Below are 19,856 nucleotides of genomic sequence, written 5' to 3' on the forward strand. Positions count from 1 at the left end.
CATATAATGGCTGTGCATGCGAATGAGCTTAATAGCACATTTAAAGGATCAGTATATAATAAAATTGATACAGATTTAGCGGAACTGAATTTCTCATTTTTACTTTTCACAACTTACGGTATGCATTGTGATAACATGCTAAGTTAATATGATGCAGTATTTAAAACTATTTACTAGCCATAGAAATGTAAAATGATAAATTACGCAGCCAAGTTTGCATCCTGTTAGCACTGGAGATGAACAAATCTTTTGAAATTCGAATTTGTGAGCTTTTACAAATTTGTTTCCAAAAATTTGATTTGTGGCAAATCGTAAGTACTTCCATTGCCCTGAAAGATTATGTATCACACTTTGAGGTCTCCTAGAACTGTATCCAACTCATTTCAAGCTCTTTAACACAAACACATGATTAGCAATGTCAATGTGACTCAACATGTATGGTTACAGGTAAACATATGGTAACTGTTTTCACTGCTGTGTTGTCATACCCTATTTATAATGTTTATTCAGTATTTTATGGCTTATTCTCCCTACTTCTGTGGATAATCTGTGAACCCTGTCTCTCTATCCATATTCACCTCAAAATTTACTCCTACAATGTCTGTCTCTGCTTTTATACAGTCTTTGATAGTCCCTTCAGCCTGGCTGTACTATACCATGTGATGTGATAGCTGCAAGACATGGGGAAGGCCACATGACCACTTGGCCATGCCCAAGGTCATGTGAGATTTCTCTAGCTGATAAAATCTTCTGTATTGTATAAAATTGGGTATTTTTGACAACTCACAAAAATTGAATCACATTTTTTTTAATTTGCTGTATCCAGCAACTTTCCAAAAATTTGGCATTAATTCAATTTCCATCCAATTTTCTCATCTCTAAGGATTAAATAACTTGGATGTAGGTAATTTAATTTAGAAGATGAGTAATATAAATTCCGATTTTTCTAATAATATTACCAACATCTTCAGTTTCTAAACTAAGTGAGCTCAGTTGTACATAACTGACAAGACAAGCAGATGACAAGCAATGCTAACAACACACCAGATGGGTTAGAAAGAACAGCTATCAAAAGTGTATTTCTACCTTAAATGTGCTAAAAGCTAATCTGATATTCAGAAGAACATGCACTAAGATTCTTTATGTGCTAGGAGGTTAAAATCATTTGTCACCTGCAAATTATAAGAAACATTCTCACTCATCCTGCTTTGTCAGGTGCCTGAAGGGCTTACAATAAGCAGCAATTTCCAACCATATTTAATATGAACACAATTATCTGATACATATTTCAATTAGTACAATTCCCATAGTTTTGCCACAGTATTTAGAACATATGTTTAGTTGTAGAGACATATGTTTTGTAAATTTGAATGACAAGTGACATTTATATTTACAGACAGTGCTAAAAATAATAATCATTTTTAATCATGCATAATTTATTTTATTTGCTATTGGTAAGAATGGGCACGGATGTCTGACATGTGTGTGCTTTTCCAAGACTTTATGGACTCCACAAAGATGGTGAGCACCTACTTAAACAGTCACTGCTCACAATTAAACATGAAGCTTTTCATGCGGACCAGATGGGGATGGAGGAAGAAACAACACAGAGAGATTATAGACAGCCCAGCCTCATCTCATCTGCTCAGTGCAGATTGGGTAATAAATATAATGAGGGGGTGGATGCTGAAGAGGTGGAACAGGAGCTGGTGGCTAGCGCAACAGAGACTAGTAGCCACACAACCTTTGTCCTGTCTCTCCTATGTAGATGGGCTGAGTATAGAAATGAGGGTGGAAGAAGAGATGGAGAGTCGTTATCATGGTGGAGACAAGGAAGTGTTGGCTGTATGGGGCTTGGCACATGTGGCTGTCTTTATATACTACTGCTTTTCCCGTGACCATCACGTTACATTCATCTTGGCCAAAAAACGGTACTGGTTGTTTACCGTGCTAGACCATGCTACAAGGAGAACCTTGCAGCTCTTTTTCCTGGGGTGGGGAGATATTCTAAAATGGTTATAAACAAGAAGGCCAAAATACGCTGAAAAAAATTCCATCAGACAATGCTAGCGGCAGTGGGCAAGCTTCCTTGCCCAACCTTGAAGGAGAGGGCAGGGAGACACACAGCAGAGGCCTATCTCCGAGACTTAGCAAATTCTAATTTTGTCATATTTGCTTATCTCTACTTCTGATGATTTTTATAGATTCTGTGTGTCACATTAGGTTTGGTATGTGATGTCCGTTTTCACTTGCAGTACAGAATGGATCACTGCACGCCATTCTTCTAATCTGATGATTCATCTGTGCAGAGATTTACCTATGTGCACCTCTTGCTGTCATTCAAGTTCATCATTGTTCTTCCAATCACTGAATAACACAACACTGAACTGTACTGATTAGAGTTTGGTAAATTTATATGTATCAAACTATATTCCACTTGAATTTTTTTTAAAAATCTGTATTCTACCGAATACGGATTTGTTTGAAATTTGACTCGTGCAAATGTCAGTATTAATTATATTTTTTTTTCTTTGTCTTACTTTTTTGCCCTGTGGTCTCTTCAGACCCCTGTGCTTAATAAGGAACATTCAATTTGCAGAAAATAAAGTCACTCCAAATCGAATTTCCCAGGAACATCAGCGTGGTTTCACGAATTTGAATCTTATCAGATCTGCTGATCTGCTCATTTCTAGTGCTGACATTTTGGCATATTGATTTTCCTGAGAGATAAATCATGGTCTTTTAGTTTAAGGATTCTGCCCCTCTCTGTTTTAAGCAAATGGCAATAACTGGCACATCAATAAACAGGAGGCATAACATAATAATCCCACAAGGCTTGATCTGATTTTTGATGTTTACTGTAGCTATAAAAAAAAGTGCTTTCATTGTGGCTTTTATCCCTTTCCCACATTCTAAAATTGAAAATGTTATCATTTGCAGATCTTAACGAATACTTCTTCTTCCTTGATTTACATAATCTTACAGCTTGTGTTACTTGGTGTTGCTATTTCAATGTTGAAAACTGTATTTTAAAATATCAAAATAAACATTTTGCCAGCATAAATTTTCTTCCTTTAGTTATTGAGACAAAAATATCTCACCCACTGCTAGATTACAAAATAACATGCACTAGTTGTGACAAAATCACCTGCAAATATCCCTGTACGGCAAATCTTGCAAATACTGTTACAGAAAGCGATTTCAGATGGTATAAACTGCACAGAAGAATAACTTTAAAGCAAAAGCAAAAATCTTTGCACAATCCTTTCTAACCTGGCGATTTCTTGCTATTCTCTGCTTACTGAGATGAACCGCTATTATTTAAGACTGGATTGTCACAGCAGCTTAGTATGCGCTTGCATTCTTATAAGATGAAGGATTTGTATGTCGGCTTTTGGACAAGCTGTGATCTGCATCGGCCAAGAGATAAAATTCATAAAATTTGCCATGAGTTTGTAAAGATGTGCCATTAGCAATATGTACTTTCATATTACAGTCATTGCTATAGATGAAGTCTGATTTTTTTAAACTATCCATGATCTACATTAACAATGTAAAATATTGCTTACATTCTTATTATTTAAAAAAAAGAAAAGAAAATGAATTGAAATACAGCTTTGTTGTGCATTCCCTGCAAATAGTCTTTTCCTTAACTTAGTGTTGAAGTATTAATTGTTTAATTACATATTAATATTATTATTATTTATTTCTATAGCACCATTGGTTCCATGGTGCTCTATATGAGAAGGGGTTACAACATATAATACAAATATAAATTACAGAGAACAAAATAACGATGACAGAGTGGTACAGAAAGGAGAGGGCCCTGCACTTGTGGACTTAAATGCTGCAGGATAGTGAAGAATGAGACAGTAGGTTGGAGGTCTGCAGCAGTTCCAGTGGTGGTGCAGTGACAGTGGAGTCAGTGCAGGTTTCAAGCTTTTTTGAAGAGATGGGTTTCCAAGTTCCATCTGAAAGTTCTGAATGTGGCAGATAATTGGACATGTTGAGGCACAGAATTCCTGAGGATAGGGGATATTTGGAACATGTCTTAGAGGCGATTGGGTGAGGAGTGTATAAGTGTGGATGTGAGGAGATCTTTTGAGGACCAGAGGTTGTATGTTGGAAAATATCAGTAAACTAATTTGGAGATATATGGAGGAGATACAGTTGATTATGGATGGCTTTGTAGGTCAATGAGGGGAGATGGAGGGGAGTAGCAAGGAGAAAGGTGGATTCATTGGCAGCAGAGTTAAGGATTGACTGGAGAGGAGCGAGAGTGTTAGCTGAAAGTCCACAGAGAAGGATATTGCGGTAGTCGAGGCGGGAGATGATGAGGACATGCACTAGCATTTTAGTAGATTCAAGGCTGAGTAAAGGACAGATTCTGTAAAATTATTGTCTTAGAGGTGGCAGGAGGTGGTGTGAGCTTGGTTGTGGAGATTGAAGGACAGGGCAGAGTTGAGGGTTACTCCAGAGCAGCGGTATAGGGGAAAGCAGGATATCAATTATTGTGATAGCTATTCACCTAGAGGAGTTAGGCAGGGTGGAGGAAAGATGATGAGGTCAGGCTGATAGATACTCTGGAATTCTGAACAGCAGACAGGGGACACTGGACCAGGGAGGTAGATCTGAGTATCATCAGCCTCTAAGTGGTACTGAAAGCCATGAGACTTTGAGTTGTCCCAGGTCAAAGCTATAGATTGAAAAGAGTAGAGATCTCAGAAAAGAGCCTTGAGGGACACCGACAGAGAAAGGGCAAGATGAAGAGGTAGTGTGTCTTAGGAATTGTGGTTCTGTGCTCCCACCTGGAATGGATTGGGTCTAATGCTACACTACTCTGTTTGTTAGCACCATCATTATCTCAACCCTGGAAAATGACCCAATCATATACAGCATTGCGTGCTGGAGCAGTTGGATGTGTGGGGATGCGGGACGTCCTTTCTTCCAAGTGCAGTTGGAAAGATAGGAGGATATTCAAGAAAGGGCAAGATCCTTAATGCAGGGGTAAGAGAGGATTCGTAGTAACAGTGAGTGGTAGACTGTGCCATTGGCAGAGGACAGGTTTAGAAGGAGGAGTATAGAGAATTGTCTGTTAGCTTTGTTAATCGGTAAGTTGCTAGTATGACTAAAGACACCCATGTTGCACCAGAAATGCGTCAGACTTTGTATGGTTTCCTTTGACAATTGTTTTTAATGTGAATAAATTAGATTTTAACGTTGGATGGTTGCACCAGATGTCTACTTTTCTCCTCCTAAATCATTAGAAACTTTGTTCAGGGTAGTTTCGATGGAATGGTGAGGACTTAAGCTGGATTGTAGGTAATGAAAGCGTAAGTCAGATAAGAGGAAAGTTCAGCATGGACATGCTCTTTGAGGAGCTTGGTGGTGAATGGGTGCAGCAATATGGGGCGACAGCTAGATGTAGAGATCGTGTCTAGGGATAGCTTCTTCAGCATAGGTGTGATCATGGCATGTTTGAAGGCAGAAGGGAAGTTATCAGAAGCTACTGATGAGTTGAAGAGAAGGGTTAGGGTCAGAATATGCGTGGTAGTGAGGTTGGCGAGGAGGTGGAATGGGATCGTGTTGAGCTCACAAGTAGTGAGCTAGGCTTTGGAGATAACATTAGTAAGTTCTCCATCACTGATGGTGGGGAGAGAGGTTGTGGGGGAAGGGCAGTGGCCTGTTATAGATAGCGGTCTTCGTGGAAGATTTACCTTGTTTGATCTATCTTATTTTAAAAAATGTGTGACAAAGTGCTCCGGAGAGATGAGGGTGGTCGGTGAGGTCAGTGGATGGTGAACAAGGGTGTTAAAGGTGTTCAACAGCTGTTTGCAGTTGTTAAAGTTGATAAAGAAGATAGAAGGGTGGTGAAGTAGTCTTTTTTTAGCAGAGGTAAGGACCAGCTTGAATTTGAAAATAGCATTTTTAAATGCAATGAAGTCATCCTGTGAGGGAGTGGGAGTTTTTTTCCAATGCCATTCTGCAACCCTTGTCACATGCCGAAGCTTTTTTGAGAAGTTGTCGTACCAGGGTTATCTATTAATTTGTCGCACTCTGCCATGCATGAGAGGGGTGACTGAATCAATAGCTAAGGCAAGTGTGGTGTTGTAAAAAATGGTGGCACTGTCTGAGTCATGGAGCGAAGATATGCAGAACAGCGGTAGAATACAGTCAGAGAGCTTGTGGATGTCTAGGTGTGTGAGGTTTCTGTGAGGGGGTGCTAGTTGCTGGAAATGGGATGAAGGTGAGGAGTACAAGGATGACAAAGTGAGTAGATGGTGTTCAGATAGGTTGACAGGTGAGGTTAAAGAGTCAGGTAAAAATGAGGTTTAGTGTATGTCCATCTGTGTGGGTGGCTGTGGAAGACCACTGAGTAAGACCAAAGTATGAAGCAAGCGACAGGAGTTTGATGGCTGCAGACTGGCAGATTTCAATGGGGATGTTGAAGTCATCCATGATGATGATGGGAAATGTTGTGAATTCTGTTGTCGAACTCCCTCCTGTTGTCGTGAGTGGTACTTCAGCGAGTTCTGTCTATGAGCTCCCTCTGGTGGCTGTGAGTGAAGCTGCTGCTTCTGAGGTTCCTTACACAGGTGACGTGGGTTGTCCTTTGGTTGGCTGCTCTATTTAACTCCTCTCAGATCGTTACTCCATGCCAGCTGTCAATGTTTTTGCATTTGTTCAGTTCGCTCCTGGATCTCTCTGGTGACCTGCCTTCTCCTGCAGAAGCTAAGTTCCTGATAGTCATTATTTGTTCTCTGTTTTCTTGTCCAGCTGGTTTTCATGATTTTGTCTTGCTAGCTGGAAGCTCTGGGATGCAGAGTGGTCCCTCCGCACCGTGAGTTGGTGCGGAGGTCTTTTTTGCATACTCTGCGTGGTCTTTTGTAGGTTTTTGTGCTGATCGCAAAGTTACCTTTCCTATCCTCTGTCTATTTAGTAAGTCTGGCCTCCCTTTGCTGAAACCTGTTTCATCTCTGCGTTTGTGACTTTCATCTTTACTCACAGTCAATATATGTGGGGGGCTTCCTTTACCTTTGGGGAATTTCTCTGAGGCAAGGTAGGCTTTATTTTCTATCTCTAGGGCTAGATAGTTCTTAGGCTGTGACGAGGCGCCTAGGTCTGGTCAGGAGCGCTCCACGGCTATTTTTAGTGTGTGTGATAGGATTAGGGCTTGCGGTCAGCAGAGCTCCCACATCCCAGAGCTCGTCCTGTATGAGATTTAACTATCAGGTCATTCCGGGTGCTCCTAACCACCAGGTCATAACATTACAGCTGGCCCAAAGTATTAATGCATCTCAATAGAGGGATAAGAGAACTTCTGAGAGCATTTTTTTTTCTTTGCACTGTGTTTTGTCTTTCTTTTCCCCTAGACCTTTGGGTGGTTCAGGAAACAGGTGTAGATATGGACATTCAAGGTCTGTCCTCTTGTATGGATCATCTCTCTGCAAGGGTACAAAACATTCAAGATTTTGTGGTTCAGAATCCTATGTTAGAGCCTAGAATTCCTATTCCTGACTTGTTTTCTGGGGATAGATCTAGGTTCTTGAGTTTCAAAAATAATTGTAAACTGTTTCTAGCTTTGAGACCCCGCTCCTCTTGTGACCCCGTTCAACAGGTAAAAATTATTATTTCTTTGTTGCGTGATGACCCTCAAGACTGGGCATTTTCCCTTGCGCCAGGAGATCCTGCATTGCGTGATGTTGATGCGTTTTTTTCTGGTGCTTGGATTGCTTTATGATGAACCTAACTCAGTGGATCAGGCAGAGAAAATCTTGCTGGCTTTGTGTCAGGGTTAGAATGAAGCGGAGGTTTACTGTCAAAAGTTTAGAAAGTGGTCTGTGCTTACTCAGTGGAATGAATGTGCCCTGGCGGCAATTTTCAGAAAGGGTCTTTCTGAAGCCCTTAAGGATGTCATGGTGGGATTTCCCACGCCTGCTGGTCTGAATGAGTCTATGTCTTTGGCCATTCAGATCGATCAGCGCATGCGTGAGCGCAAAGCTGTGCACCATCTGGCGGTATTCTCTGAGCATAGGCCTGAGCCTATGCAGTGTGATAGGACTTTGACCAGAGCTGAACGGCAAGAACACAGACGTCGGAATGGGCTGTGTTTTTACTGTGGTGAATCCACTCATGCTATCTCCGATTGTCCTAAGCGCACTAAGCGGTTCGCTAGGTCTGCCACCATTGGTACGGTACAGTCTAAATTTCTTTTGTCCGTTACTCTGATTTGCTCTCTGTCGTCCTATTCTGTAATGGCATTTGTGGATTCAGGCGCTGCCCTGAATTTGATGGACTTGGAGTTTGCCAGGCGCTGTGGTTTTTTCTTGGAGCCCTTGCAGTATCCTATTCCATTGAGAGGAATTGATGCTACGCCTTTGGCCAAGAATAAGCCTCAGTACTGGACTCAATTGACCATGTGCATGGCTCCTGCACATCAGGAGGATATTCGCTTTTTGGTGTTGCATAATCTGCATGATGTGGTCGTTTTGGGGTTGCCATGGCTACAGGTCCATAATCCAGTGTTAGATTGGAAATCTATGTCTGTGTCCGGCTGGGGTTGTCAGGGAGTACATGGTGATGTTCCACTGTTGTCAATTTCGCCTTCCACTCCTTCTGAAGTCCCTGAGTTTTTATCAGATTACCGGGATGTATTTGAAGAGCCCAAATCTGGTGCCCTACCTCCTCATAGAGATTGCGACTGTGCTATTAATTTGATTCCTGGTAGTAAGTTTCCTAAGGGCCGTCTGTTTAATTTATCTGTGCCAGAGCACGCTGCTATGCGGAGTTATGTAAAGGAATCCTTGGAGAAGGGTCATATTCGCCCGTCGTCGTCACCATTGGGAGCAGGGTTCTTTTTTGTGGCCAAGAACGATGGTTCTTTGAGACCTTGTATTGATTACCGCCTTCTTAATAAGATCACAGTCAAATTTCAGTATCCTTTGCCGCTGCTGTCTGATTTATTTTCTCGGATTAAGGGGGCTAGTTGGTTCACCAAGATAGATCTTCGTGGTGCGTATAATCTTGTGCGAATTAAACAGGGTGATGAATGGAAGACGGCATTTAATACGCTCGAGGGCCATTTTGAGTACCTGGTTATGCCATTCGGGCTTTCTAATGCTCCATCTGTGTTTCAGTCCTTTATGCATGACATCTTCCAAGAGTACCTGGATAGATTCATGATTGTATATTTGGATGACATTTTGGTCTTTTCAGATGATTGGGAATCTCATGTGAAGCAGGTCAGAATGGTGTTCCAGGTCCTTCGTGCGAATTCCTTGTTTGTGAAGGGGTCTAAATGTCTCTTTGGAGCTCAGAAGGTTTCATTTTTGGGTTTCATTTTTTCCCCTTCTACTATCGAGATGGACCCTGTTAAGGTTCAGGCCATTTACGATTGGACTCAGCCGACATCTGTGAAGAGCTTGCAGAAGTTCCTGGTCTTTGCTAATTTTTATCGTCGCTTCATCACTAACTTTTCCAGTGTTGCTAAGCCGTTGACTGATTTGACCAAGAAAGGTGCTGATGTGGTCAATTGGTCCTCTGCGGCTGTAGAGGCTTTTCAGGAGTTGAAGCGTCGTTTTGCTTCTGCCCCTGTGTTGTGCCAGCCAGATGTTTCGCTTCCTTTTCAGGGGGAGGTTGATGCTTCTGAAATTGGAGCAGGGGCTGTTTTGTCGCAAAGAAGTTCTGATGGCTCGGTGATGAAACCCTGTGCCTTCTTTTCTAGAAAATTCTCGCCTGCTGAGCGCAATTATGATGTGGGCAATCGGGAGTTGTTGGCCATGAAGTGGGCATTCGAGGAGTGGCGACATTGGCTTGAAGGAGCTAAACATCGCGTGGTGGTCTTGACGGATCACAAGAATTTAACTTATCTCGAGTCTGCCAAACGGTTGAACCCTAGACAGGCTCGATGGTCGCTCTTTTTCTCCCGTTTTGATTTTGTGGTTTCATACCTTCCGGGATCTAAGAATGTGAAGGCTGACGCCCTGTCAAGGAGTTTTGTGCCTGACTCTCCGGGTGTTCCAGAGCCGGCGGGTATTCTTAAAGAAGGGGTAATTTTGTCTGCCATTTCCCCTGATTTGCGGCGTGTGCTGCAAAAGTTTCAGGCTGATAGACCTGACCGTTGTCCTACGGAGAAACTGTTTGTCCCTGATAGATGGACTAGTAGAGTTATCTCGGAGATTCATTGTTCAGTATTGGCTGGTCATCCTGGAATCTTTGGTACCAGAGATTTGGTGGCTAGATCCTTTTGGTGGCCTTCTTTGTCACGTGATGTGCGTTCTTTTGTGCAGTCCTGTGGGATTTGTGCTCGGGCTAAGCCCTGCTGTTCTCGTGCCAGTGGGTTGCTTTTGCCCTTGCCGATCCCGAAGAGGCCCTGGACGCATATTTCCATGGATTTTATTTCTGATCTCCCTGTTTCTCAAAAGAAGTCGGTCATTTGGGTGGTTTGTGATCGCTTCTCTAAGATGGTCCATTTGGTACCCTTATCTAAACTGCCTTCCTCCTCTGATTTGGTGCCATTGTTTTTCCAGCATGTGGTTCGTTTGCATGGCATTCCAGAGAACATCGTCTCGGACAGAGGTTCCCAGTTTGTTTCGAGGTTTTGGCGGTCCTTTTGCGCTAAGATGGGCATTGATTTGTCTTTTTCTTCGGCTTTCCATCCTCAGACTAATGGCCAAACCGAACGAACTAATCAGACTTTGGAGACATATCTGAGATGCTTTGTTTCTGCTGATCAGGATGATTGGGTGTCTTTCTTGCCTTTGGCTGAGTTCGCCCTTAATAATCGGGCCAGCTCGGCTACTTTAGTTTCTCTGTTTTTCTGTAATTCTGGTTCCATCCTCGTTTCTCTTCAGGGCAGGTTGAGTCTTCGGACTGTCCTGGTGTGGATACTGTGGTGGACAGGTTGCAGCAGATTTGGACTCATGTGGTGGACAATTTGACATTGTCCCAGGAGAAGGCTCAACGTTTCGCTAACCGCCGGCGTTGTGTTGGTCCCCGACTTCGTGTTGGGGATTTGGTTTGGTTGTCATCTCGTCACGTTCCTATGAAGGTTTCCTCTCCTAAGTTTAAGCCTCGTTTCATTGGACCATATAAGATTTCTGAAGTTCTTAATCCTGTGTCATTTAGTTTGGATCTTCCAGCTTCTTTTGCCATCCATAATGTGTTCCATAGGTCGTTGTTGCGGAGATACGTGGCGCCTATGGTTCCCTCCGTTGATCCTCCTGCCCCGGTGTTGGTCGAGGGGGAGTTGGAGTATGTGGTGGAGAAGATTTTGGATTCTTGTGTTTCGAGACGGAAACTCCAGTACCTGGTCAAGTGGAAGGGTTATGGTCAGGAAGATAATTCATGGGTTTTTGCCTCTGATGTTCATGCTGCCAATCTTGTTCATGCCTTTCATTTGGCTCATCCTGATCGGCCTGGGGGCTCTGGTGAGGGTTCGGTGACCCCTCCTCAAGGGGGGGTACTGTTGTGAATTCTGTTGTCGAACTCCCTCCTGTGGTCGTGAGTGGTACTTCAGCGAGTTCTGTCTATGGGCTCCCTCTGGTGGCTGTGAGTGAAGCTGCTGCTTCTGAGGTTCCTTACACAGGTGACGTGGGTTGTCCTTTGGTTGGCTGCTCTATTTAACTCCTCTCAGATCGTTACTCCATGCCAGCTGTCAATGTTTTTGCATTTGTTCAGTTCGCTCCTGGATCTCTCTGGTGACCTGCCTTCTCCTGCAGAAGCTAAGTTCCTGATAGTCATTATTTGTTCTCTGTTTTCTTGTCCAGCTGGTTTTCATGATTTTGTCTTGCTAGCTGGAAGCTCTGGGATGCAGAGTGGTCCCTCCGCACCGTGAGTCGGTGCGGAGGTCTTTTGTGCACACTCTCCGTGGTCTTTTGTAGGTTTTTGTGCTGATCGCAAAGTTACCTTTCCTATCCTCTGTCTATTTAGTAAGTCTGGCCTCCCTTTGCTGAAACCTGTTTCATCTCTGCGTTTGTGACTTTCATCTTTACTCACAGTCAATATATGTGGGGGGCTTCCTTTACCTTTGGGGAATTTCTCTGAGGCAAGGTAGGCTTTATTTTCTATCTCTAGGGCTAGATAGTTCTTAGGCTGTGACGAGGCGCCTAGGTCTGGTCAGGAGCGCTCCACGGCTATTTTTAGAGTGTGTGATAGGATTAGGGCTTGCGGTCAGCAGAGCTCCCACATCCCAGAGCTCTTCCTGTATGAGGTTTAACTATCAGGTCATTCCGGGTGCTCCTAACCACCAGGTCATAACAGGGAATATCAGCAGATAGGAAGTATAGAAGCCAGATGGAGAAGTGGTCAATAAATACAATGGCTGGACCCAAAGATCGATATAGGATGCCCACTTGGAGGTTGGAAGGAGAGTAGATACGGACAAAATATACTTAAAAAGTGGGGAGGATGAGATTGGATAGAGTTAGGATTGGGTTGAAGATGCAATTGTTAGGAAGGAGGAGACCTGCTCCTCCACCTTGTCTTGTGCCAGGGCAAGGACTGGGGGTGAAGTGATGGCCACAGTAAGGCTAGTTTCACATTGGCGTAAAAAAATGCAGAGTTTTTAACGCAAATGCATGTGGTTCAAAAAACGCATGTAAACGCGTGCAAATGCTGCGTTTTTTAGACGCATGCATTTTTGCATGTGGTAAAAAAAATCGTGGCTTTTTGACGCGTTTACATGCATTTTTTCCTGCGTTTGCATTTTATGAAACGCATGACGAAGTGTGTGACAGCTGCCAATCATCAAAATCAACTAGAAAACACACTATAAACAGAAATAGCTAGGGTTAGGGTTAGGGTTAGGATCCCTAGAGTTAGGGTTAGGGTTAGGATCCCTAGGGTTAGGGTTAGGGTTAGGATCCCTAGGGTTAGGGTTAGGATCCCTAGTAACCCTAGGGATCCTACCCCTAACCCTAACCCTAGGGATCCTAACCCTAACCCTAGGGTTAGGGTTAGGATCCCTAGTAACCCTAGGGATCCTAACCCTAACACTAGGGTTAGGGTTAGGATCCCTAGTAACCCAAGGGATCCTAACCCTAACCCTAGGGATCCTAACCCTAACCCTAACCCTTAGGGTTAGGTTTAGGATCCTAACCCTTAGGGTTAGAGTTAGGGTTAGGGTTAGGATACCTAGGGTTAGGGTTAGGGTTATGGTTAGGATACCTAGGGTTAGGGTTAGGGTTGGGGGGTGGCTTATCAGTGTGTATTCTTGTGTTTTTCTATTGAAACGCATGCTTTTAAAAACGGATGTGCTTAAAAACGCATGTGTTTACATAGACAGCAATACGTTTTTTTGCTGCAAATAAGCGCATGCGTTTTTTTGCGGCAAAAAAACACCGCTAGAAATTACTACAGGTTGCATTTCCGCAACAAAACGCAAGCATAGAAACGACGCATGCGTCGTCAAAACGTCGCAAAACGCATGCAAAAAACGCATGTGTTTTTAATGTTAAGTATAGAAAAAAAAATGCATGCAGTTTTTTGCGCTAAAACGCAGCAGCAAAAAACGCAAATGTGAAACCAGCCTAACACAGATCAGCAGGGTAGGCCGTGTCAGAGGGTGTTAGTTATGTTTTGCTGAGGCCCAGGAAGGATAAATTTGAGAATTAAAGAGGTCGTGGATGACATGAAGCTTATTGCTGATGGAACAACCATTTCAAAGAGCTCCAGAGAAAGGATGCGGCGAGTGTATGTCAAAGAAAGGTGAGAGTGTGGCTTATTTTATGTTTCAGTAGGAGAAACGTGAGGTTTAGGAGCATGTCTGCAGATGACGTTATGTGTGAGAGTAAAGGCCCCTCCACATTAAGCGACGCTGCAGCGATACCGACAACGATCCGGATCGCTGCAGCGTCGCTGTTTGGTCGCTGGAGAGCTGTCACACAGACCGCTCTCCAGCGACCAACGATGCCGGTAACCAGGGTAAACATCGGGTAACTAAGCACAGGGCCGCGCTTAGTAACCCGATGTTTACCCTGGTTACCATCCTAAAAGTAAAAAAAAACAAACAGTACATACTTACCTACCGCTGTCTGTCCTCGGCGCTCTGCTTCTCTGCACTCCTCCTGTACTGGCTGTGAGCCGGAAAGCAGAGCGGTGACGTCACCGCTCTGCTTTCCGGCCGCTGTGCTCACACAGACAGTACAGGAGGAGTGCAGAGCACAGCGCTGGAGGACAGACGGCTGTAGGTAAGTATGTAGCGTTTTTTTTTTTTTACTTTTAGGATGGTAACCAGGGTAAACATCGGGTTACTAAGCGCGGCCCTGCGCTTAGTTACCCGATGTTTACCCTGGTTACCAGTGAAGACATCGCTGGATCGGTGTCACACACGCCGATCCAGCGATGTCCACGGGAGATCCAGCGACGAAATAAAGTTCTGGACTTTGTTCAGCGACCAACAATCTCCCAGCAGCGGCCTGATCGTTGGTCGCTGTCACACATAGCGATTTACTTAACGATATCGTTGCAACGTCACCAAAAGCAACGATATCGTTAACGATATCGTTATGTGTGAAGGTACCTTAAGACGGAAGATGAGATAAATATTTTTTTGGAGAATGTCAGGGTTTTTCTGGATGGCAAAAAGAGAGTGGAGCAAACACTGTAAAGGCATATGTAACCATGGTGAAAGAGCAAGCATGGGAAGACAAAGACATAAATAAACAGTGGTAGGTCTTACCTTCTGCTCACTGCTAGGACATTTCTGGTATATTTCTGATGTGCAATTGATGGAGGTACTTGAGAAGAGGCATGCAAAGACCAAATGATTCAAGTTTACTTAACCTTAAATTTCACATGAAAAATATCAGGTGAGAACAGAAGAGCGGAGTTATAGGCTGACAGGTCAGACAAATATAGTAGAGTGATAAATTAAGAGACAGGCGATAATAAGAAAGGTTTGCTAATTGCACAGCAGGGGATGGAAGCAGGGGACATACTAATATAGAGATAAACAAGGGTGAATTTGGATCAATGAACTGTGAGGCATAGATATGTGATAAGCTTAACTTATCTACAAACCTTATTGTATGTCTGTTGACCTCATGGACAGATTAAATTATTATCATATGAGTAACTTTAACCCTTTTAGATATGGAAAAACCATAGTTACAATATGTGTGACCAGCTTCATTCTTCTTCAATATAAATATTCCTAAATACACTGGCATCTGGTGAGAAACATATTACAGAAACTAAGCACCATAACAGGATGTTTCGATCATAACAGCAGAAAAAAAGGTCAATAAATATAATCCAATAGGTTCCAAATCAATAAACAGAAGAGGCACCGCAGGTCAAAACGGGCCACCAACTAATGATGAGGGGCAATCAGGGTCCCTAATTGTAATCTAACAGGTTCCAAGCAGTAGCGTAGCTACCAGGGGGAGAGGGTGCGGTCGCCCCGGGCCCGGAGCTCAGAGGGGCCCACCTGGAGCTACGCTACCCCTAACTATATTAGCCTGCTGTGCACGCCGATATAGTTGAGCTCTGCGGTAGAGCAGGGACAGAATCTCCCTGCACTGCCGCGGTCTGTTCTGTAGAGGAGCATGTACCCGGGGATGCTGGATGCCGGCACTGTACCTGCTGCCTCCAGCAGAGCACATTGCCGGCTGTGTGGTGTCTGCTGAAGAGACTTCAGGACGCTGCTTCTTCCCTCCCTGAGCCCTGCATACAGGAGCAGGACAGGAGATAGGACAACGTAGGAGCTCAGGCTGCAGGGGGCTGGAGGTGACTGCACTGTGCAGTGAGGAGGAGGCAAGACACTGTTCCCCTCCTGACATGTACCTGAGGTTTCTTGCATCCATTTTCCTCTGTCTCTGTCAGTCTCTGTCAGTCTCCCTTGCTCTCTGTCTCTCTGTCAGTCTCTTTCAGTCTTGCTCTCTCAATCTCGCTCTCTGTCTCGCTCGCTCTCAGTCTCGCTCTCTGTCTCACTCTCTGTCTCGCTCTCTGTCTCGCACTCTATGTCTCGCTTGCTCTCTGTCTCGCTCTCTCGCTCTCTGTCTCGCTTCCTCGCTCTCTCTCTGTCTCGCACTCTGTCTCTCTCACTTTCTGTCTCACTCTCGCTCTCTGTCTCGCTCTCTGTCTCACTCTCTGTCTTACTCTTTCTGTCTCTCTCTGTCTCACTCTCTGTCTCGCTCACTCTCTGTCTCGCTCTCTCAGTCTTTCTCTGTCCCGCTCTGTCTCGTTCTCTCTCAGTCTCTCTCATAGTCTCTGTCTCTCAGGGTCAGTCTCTCTCTGTCTCTCTCTCAGTCTCTGTCTCTCTGTCAGTCTCTGTCTTTCGCAGTCTCTCTGTCTCAGTCTTTGTCTCGCTCTCTCTCAGTTTGTCTCTCTCTCAGCCTTTGTCTCTCTGTCAGTCTCTGTCTGTCTGTCTCTCACTCTCTGGCAGTCTCTCTCTGTCTCAGTCTTTGTCTCGCGCTCTCTCTCAGTTTGTCTCTCAGTCTCTGTCTCTCTGTCAGTCTCTGTCTCTCTCAATCTCTGTCTTTGTCAGTCTCTCTCTGTCACTCTCTGGCAGTCTCTCTCTGGCTCAGTCTTTGTCTCGCTCTTAGCTTGTCTCTGTCTCAGTCTCTGTCAGTCTCGCTCTCTCTTTGTCTTGCTCTCTCAGTCTCGCTCTCTCTCTCAGTCTCGCTCTGTCTCTGTCAGTCTCTCTGTCTGTCTGTCTCTCTTCAGTCTCTGTCTCTTTGTCTGTCTCTCTCAGTCTCTCTGTCTGTCTTTCTCAGTCAAGGTCTCGCTCTCTCTGTCTCGCTCTCTCAGTCTCGTTCTCTGTGTCTTTCTTTATCAGTCTCTCTCTGAGTCTCTGTCTCTGTGTCAGTCTCTCTCTGTATCTCTCAGTCTCTGTCTCTCTGTCTCTCACTCTCTGGCAGTCTCTGTCTGTCTCTCTTAGTCTCTGTCTCACTCTCTGTCTCAGTTTGTCTCAGTCTCGCTCTCTCTCTGTCTTGCTCTCTCTGTCTCGATCTCAGTCTCTGTGTCAGTCTCTCTCTGTCTCTGTCAGTCTCTCTGTTTTGCTCTCTCTCAGTCTCTGTCAGTCTCTCTCTGTCTCTCTCAGTCTCTCTGTCAGTCTCTCTGTCTCTTTATCGCTCAGTCTCGCTCTCTCTGTCTCTTTCAGTCTCGCTCTCTCTGTCTTTCTCTCTGTCTCAGTCTCTCTGTCTATCTCTCTGTCTCTCAGTCTCTCTCTGTCTCTCTCAGCATCTCTCTGTCTATCTCTTGTAATATGGTCCTGTAGCTGGGGTCAGGTTCCTATCAGTCCAGTGTGTGTCATCTCATATCAGTAAATACAAGGTAACAAACATGAAAATATCATTTATATAAACAATAAAAATCCCCATAAAGTTGAGGATAAATATATATGATGACGAGCCAAATAGAATAAAAATGGGAACAGCCAGTATGTGAGTATAGCTAATCACAATCACATATAGATGCATATGTATACTCAGTCTGAATAAGGCTGGTTTCACATTTGCGTCTTTTGACGCTGCGTTTTTGCAAAAAAACGCATGCTTTTTTTTCCCCTATACTTAACATTAAAAACGCATGCGTTTTTTGGCATGCGTTTTGCTGTGATTTGCCACCGCATGCGCTTTTGCATGCATGCGTTGTGTTGCAGAAATGCAACATGTAGTAATTTTTAGGGGCGTTTTTTTGCCGAAAAAAAAACGCATGCATTTTTTTGCGGCAAAAAAACGTATTGCTGTCTATGTAAACGCATGCGTTTTTAAGCACATGCATTTGCATGCGTTTAAAACGCATGCGTTTTTATTAAAAGAAACAAGAAAACACACTGATAAGCCACCCCACACCATAAAATTGATAAAGGGATCCTACCCCTAACCCTACCCATAACCCTAAGGGATCCTAACCCTAGTCCTAACCCTAACCCTACCCCTAACCCTACCCCTAACCTTAACCCTAAGGGATCCAAACCCTAACCCTAACCCTACCCCTAACCCTAACCCTACCCCTAACCCTACCGCTAACCCTAACCCTAACCCTAGGGATCCTAACCCTAACCCTAAAGGGATCCTAACCCTAACCCTAAAGGGATCCTAACCCTAACCCTAACCCTGGGGATCCTAACCCTAACCATAACCGTAAGGGTTAGAGTTAGGGTTAGGGTTAGGATCCCTAGGGTTAGGGGTAGGGGTAGGGTTAGGGTTAGGGTTAAGGGTAGGGTTAGGATAAGGGTTAGGATCCCTTAGGGTTAGGGGTAGGGGTAGGGTTAGGGGTAGGGTTAGGGGTAGGGTTAGGGTTTGGATCCCTTAGGGTTAAGGTTAGGGGTAGGGTTAGGGGTAGGGTTAGGGTTAGGACTAGGGTTAGGATCCCTTAGGGTTAGGGGTAGGGTTAGGGGTAGGGTTAGGGTTAGGGTCCCTAGGGTTGCTAGGGATCCTAACCCTAACCTTAACCCTAACCCTAGCTATTTTTGTTTATAGTGGGTTTTCTTGTTGATTTTGATGATTGACAGCTGTCACACACTTCTCATCATGCGTTTAAAAAACGCAAACGCATGAAAAAACACATGTAAACGCATCAAAACGCTGCGTTTGTATTAAAACATGCAAAAACGCATGCGTCAAAAAAACGCAGCGTTTAAACGCGTTTACATGCGTTTTTTCACCAATTGCGTTTGCGTTTAAAATGCTGCGTTTTTAAACGCAAATGTGAAACCAGCCTAACATGGCCTGCAAATGGGGAGAGGGGAAATAAAGAAGAGAAGACATACAGGGGGCGCACTTTCTTCTTTCATTGTGTGATATTTTACCTCCCCCTTTTTTCTGCATTCCTCTTTCTTTCCATTCACCTCTTTAGGGTCTTGTCCAGACAAGAGTATTCTTTTTAGGGTTACCTGGATTCATTCAGTGACCTATTCCCATATGGTGGACTCTATACGCATTTACTGGTTGTTTTTATTTTCTGCAAGTTGCAGCCCACAGAAAGGGACAGAGACCAGAATCTAAGGGAGATACAACGTGGGGGCTAATGCGGGGGCCATTATACATTTTCGATTACAGCAGGATCATCTGCTGGGGTTCCCCCTATACCCATGATTAAAGTGTGCCACCATAGTTGTAATCAAGGGTTAGGGGCCCACTGAGATGGTTCGCCCCCCTGAGCTGAACCCTTAGCTACGCCTCTGGTTCCAAGTCAATAAACAAAGGGGACATCATTGGGCAGTGGGGTTAGAAAGATACACATAAAATTACCAAATCAATGAACTGGAAAAACTCCATAAGCTAAAACAGGGGCTTAGTGATCAAAATTGCTGAACATCTCTTCCACCTTGCTCCTGAATTTCCTACTTCACATTTTACTGTGAAAAATATCATTTGCAGTGATGTACTGGGTTTTAATGTATATATTTAAAGATAAAAATGTTATTTAATTCTTATTTGTTAGAATGCAATGAACTCAGTCATCACAGAAGTAATGAGAGCAGGTGAAGTACTTAGTAGAACATATGCTTAGTAGAGCACATAGTGTACGTGAGAAGATTAGTCCTTCAGTGGTTCTCACGACACTTATAAAATGCTCTTTAAGGTTAAGTGAGAAATCATCACATTTTTTTTCCATCTCGCTGCAAAAGTAAAGTGTGAATCCATTCAGCACTATGTCTCTATAAAGCGTGCTTCTCTTATACTGTATAGTGTATTTAAAGCCTACAGAGGGTTAAAGGAACACTGTACCAGGTTCTTTCCATCTCATATTGTAGAAGCATGATGTAGGGGCAGAGACAGTAATTTCAGCAGTGTATGGATTACTGGGCTTTTTGCTGCAGTTTTGATAAAATCACTGTTTTGTCTGCCGCAGATCTACCAGTTCTCTGTATGTTGAGCTCTTTATAACACCGCTTTCACCACTGA

General features: G+C 43.9%; 1 protein-coding gene across 25 annotated transcripts in view; it reads left to right on the plus strand.

Moving 5' to 3' along the window:
* The window catches only part of LOC138637428 (titin homolog), a 1,151,517-nt gene that overhangs the window by 262,137 nt on the left and 869,524 nt on the right, over positions 1-19,856 (plus strand). The window lies entirely within an intron of this gene.

This window comes from Ranitomeya imitator, chromosome 5 (genome assembly GCF_032444005.1).
Source record: "Ranitomeya imitator isolate aRanImi1 chromosome 5, aRanImi1.pri, whole genome shotgun sequence".
Classification (NCBI taxonomy): domain Eukaryota; kingdom Metazoa; phylum Chordata; class Amphibia; order Anura; family Dendrobatidae; genus Ranitomeya; species Ranitomeya imitator.